This window comes from Pongo abelii, chromosome 14 (genome assembly GCF_028885655.2).
Source record: "Pongo abelii isolate AG06213 chromosome 14, NHGRI_mPonAbe1-v2.0_pri, whole genome shotgun sequence".
Taxonomy (NCBI): Eukaryota; Metazoa; Chordata; class Mammalia; order Primates; family Hominidae; genus Pongo; species Pongo abelii.
In genome coordinates this window covers 50,394,237-50,398,081 of record NC_071999.2, presented here as the reverse complement: position 1 = coordinate 50,398,081, position 3,845 = coordinate 50,394,237, and positions in this window count along the sequence as shown.

Genomic DNA, 3,845 nt, shown 5'->3' with positions numbered 1-3,845 from the left:
CGGAGGTTGCAGTGAGCAGAGAGCGTACCACTGCACTCCAGCCTGGGCAACAAAGCGAGACTCCGTCTCAAAAAAAAAAAAAAAAAAAAAAAAAAAGCCGGACCTGGTGGCGGGCACCTGTAATCCCAGTTACTCCGGAGGCTGAAACAGGAGAATCGCTTGAACCCGGGAGGCGGAGGTTGCAGTGAGCCAAGATCGCGCCACTGCACTCCAGCCTGGGCGACAGAGTGATACTCCCTCTCAAAAAAAAAAAAAAGGAAATGTCCAAACAGAACAAAAAATTAAAAGAACCGTACTATGAGTAGAAACCTTTACATATATAATATATATAATATACATATATGTAAATATTTATTTATATATTAATATATAACATTTTTAACGGTATGGCAGTGTTTGTGTTCAAGTATACCCAGGTATATTTTTGTTTTGTTTTGTTTTTTAGACAAAGCCTCACTCTTGTTGCCCAGGCTGGAGTGCAATGGCGCCATCTCAGCTCACTGCAACCTCCGCCTCCCAGGTTCAAGTGATTCTGCTGCCTCAGCCTCCCGAGTAGCTGGGATTACAGGTGCCCATCACCACATCCGGCTAATTGTTGTATTTTTAGTAGAGATGGGGTTTCTCCATATTGGTCAGGCTGGTCTCGAACTCCCAACCTCAGGTGATCCGCCAGCCTCGACCTCCCAAAGTGCTGCGATTACAGGCGTGAGCCACCGCACCCGGCCATGAACTCATGATTTAAACATAAAACTGGGGCAGGTGCGGTGGCTCATGCCTGTAATCCCAGCATTTTGGGAGGCCAAGACGGGCGGATCACCTGAGGTCGGGAGTTCGAGACCAGCCTGACCAATGTGGAGAAAACCCATCTCTACTAAAAGTACAAAAATTAGCCGGACGTGGTGATGGACATCTGTAATCCCAGCTACTCGGGAGGCTGAGGCAGGAAAATCAGTTGAACCTGGGAGGTGGAGGTTGAGGTGAGCCGAGATCGCACCACTGCACTCCAGCTTGGGTGACAGAGCAAGAGAAAGAAAAGGAAAGGAAAGGAAGGAAAGGAAAGGAAGGGGAGGGGAGGGGAGGGGAGGGGAGGGGGGAGGGGGGGAGGGAGGGGGAGGGGGAGCAGTGGGGGAGGGGGAGGGGAAGGGGGAGGGGGAGGGGAAGGGGAAGAAAGGAAAGGGGAAAGGAGAAAGAGGGAGGAAGGAAGGAAGGGAGGAAGGAAAATGCATATGTATAAAACTTGCATCTATTGATGCAAAGTGCTACTCCAGGAATCTTTACATCCCTTGGTTCATTCAAGACAAAGAAATGTTATTGACATTTTACAGATGAGGGAACAGAGGTTTCATGAGATAACTGGCCTGTTACAGAACCAGGGCCCAGGGCCATCTCTCTCTTATTTCCTTCTCCTGTGTCTCCAGCTCAGGCCCCAGGTTGAGCTTAAACAATCTCTTTTCTGTGCTCCAACTTGGACTCTAGGTGAGTACCTGGATTTTTGGCCACACACTGTTTTGAAATCAATAAAATTTGGACCCGTTTGAAGTATCCCCTGAATTCTGGCCATAAAAACAAATACAATCCCCAGCCTGTGGGGGAAAGTCATTGGAATGCTTGCCTTTCTAAGGCAGGGAAATAAGTACATGACCCTTTCTATCTCTCTCTCACCTCACCAAGTCCTTTCCAGACTCATGACTGTGTGGCACTACATACAAAGTACTGGATTCCTCCCTTTCCTGTAGAGCTTTTGGACACCCAAACTCTACCATTACCCTAAGCCCCACCAGCCCATGCTAATACTCACATAATACTTAGAAATACACAGGAATGGCCAACCTTCAAGTATGAAGATCCCTGTGTGGGTTTTTTTGTGCTTTTGTTTTGTCTTGTTTTTCAAGACAGGGTCTCGCTCTGTCACCCAGGCTGGAGTGCAGTGGCCCAGTCACAGCTCACTGCAGCCTCGAACTCCTATACTCAAGCAATCCTCCTGCCTCGGCCTCCCAAAGTGCTGGGAGTACAGGCATGAGCCACTATGCCTGGCCAAAGATCTTTTTGAAAGAAAACTGAATTTTTTAAAAATCTGGAGTCCCTATAAAATAGATAGTATTTTCAGTGTCCATTATGAAAATGCATATTGAATTTGTGGGGCTCCTGCAGTAACCTTGGGTTCCTCCAAGGGTCTTGGCCCAGGGATTGGAAACTATTTCTCTAGGGAATAGTAACTTGGTTGCAGCAGCAACATAACCAGTTTAGAAACAAGAATAACAAAAAAAGGCCAGGTGTGGTGGCTCACGTCTATAATCCCAATACTTTGGGAGGCCAAAGCAGGTGGATCACCTGAGGTCAGGAGTACAAGACTAGCCTGGCCAACATGGCGAAACTCCATCTCCACTAAAAATACAAAAATTAGCCGGGCATGGTGCTGCCTGCCTATAGTTCCAGCTACTTGGGAGGCTGAGGCAGGAAAATTGCTGGAACCTGGGAAGCAGAGGTTGCAGTGAGTTGAGATCGTGCTACTGCACTTCAGCCTGGGCAACAGAGTGAGACTCCATCTCCAAAAAAAAGAATAAAAAAAAGTGGTAAGTCCAGAAATATATCTATGAACTATTCAGTGCCAGTCCCTGTTGGAAGCAACTTCTTTTTCGTCTATTCTTTGCCTTCAACTTTCCCCCTATTTGGCTCTTTGTGCATGTTTTTTATCTGACTACAGTTAGCACACCCAGGTAGCAATATGGAAATGAAGACCTAGGTTCTACTTAATTCTGGCCACAACTTTATTAGCTCTCTGGCCTTGAGTTAATTAAAGTCCTCAGTTGCAAAATGGAAACAATACCCTCCCTACAGAATGTTAAATGAGGCAACGTGTGCAAAAACATACTTTGTAAAATGTAAGTGCTGTAGAAATATCTTTGAATTCATCTGGCCATGGCACTCACCAGCTTAAAATTCTTCATTGGCTCCCCAGTGTCCTCAAGATTAAGGCCCCTGACCACGTAGTCCTTAGAGCCCTCCAGCCATAAGAACCCAGTTCCCTATCCTCCTCACCCATGCACTTGCCTCTCAATCCTACATTCTAAAGTCTGGCCATATAGGCACTTCTCAAGTAGCTGGACTTTTATTGCCATTTAGGCCTTTTGTTAGCAAACTGTTAGAACAGTAAGATCCACACAGCCAAAAGCCCTCACTACACTCCCTTAGGTGGATGATGCCAATCTCTATGAGGAGCTGGGCAGCAGGAACCATTTTTTACCCACATCATGGTTTTCATCATCTTGGCAATTGTGTGTGCACTATATAGTGGCAATAAATAACAAATGCTTTGGAATCAACCACAATTTGATAAATGTTTGTTTAATTACATTAAACTACAGGAATGATGCAGATAATATGGACCTGCATCTTGTCAAGAATGAGTCTCGCAGGTTTTTCTGGATGGTTGGTGTTTGCAGAATGAAAGGGCTCAGTCAGACCTTTTAGGGGTAACATTTGGTGGTTGGCGGAAGGAGGAGGTTGTATCTGACTGAGACATCTGGTCACCTCCTCTCCTTGGCAAAATGGAGCAGCAGTGAGCCATTGCTACTCCTAAGAAGAACACCTGGATAGGCCAGTGTTCCTAGCTGGTGCTGGGAATGAGCCCATAAAATTCTTTATCATTATATTTTATTGCAGCGGTTCTCAATCTGAATCAGATTTTGCCCTCCAGGAGAAATTTGCAATGTCTGGAGTTTTTTGGTTGCCTCAACTAGACGCTTGCTACTGGCAAGTTGGTAGGGACCTGGGATGCTGCTAAACGTTCTCAACAATGCCCAGGAAGATGGCAATAGTACTGAAGTTTTAGAAATTCTGTTTTA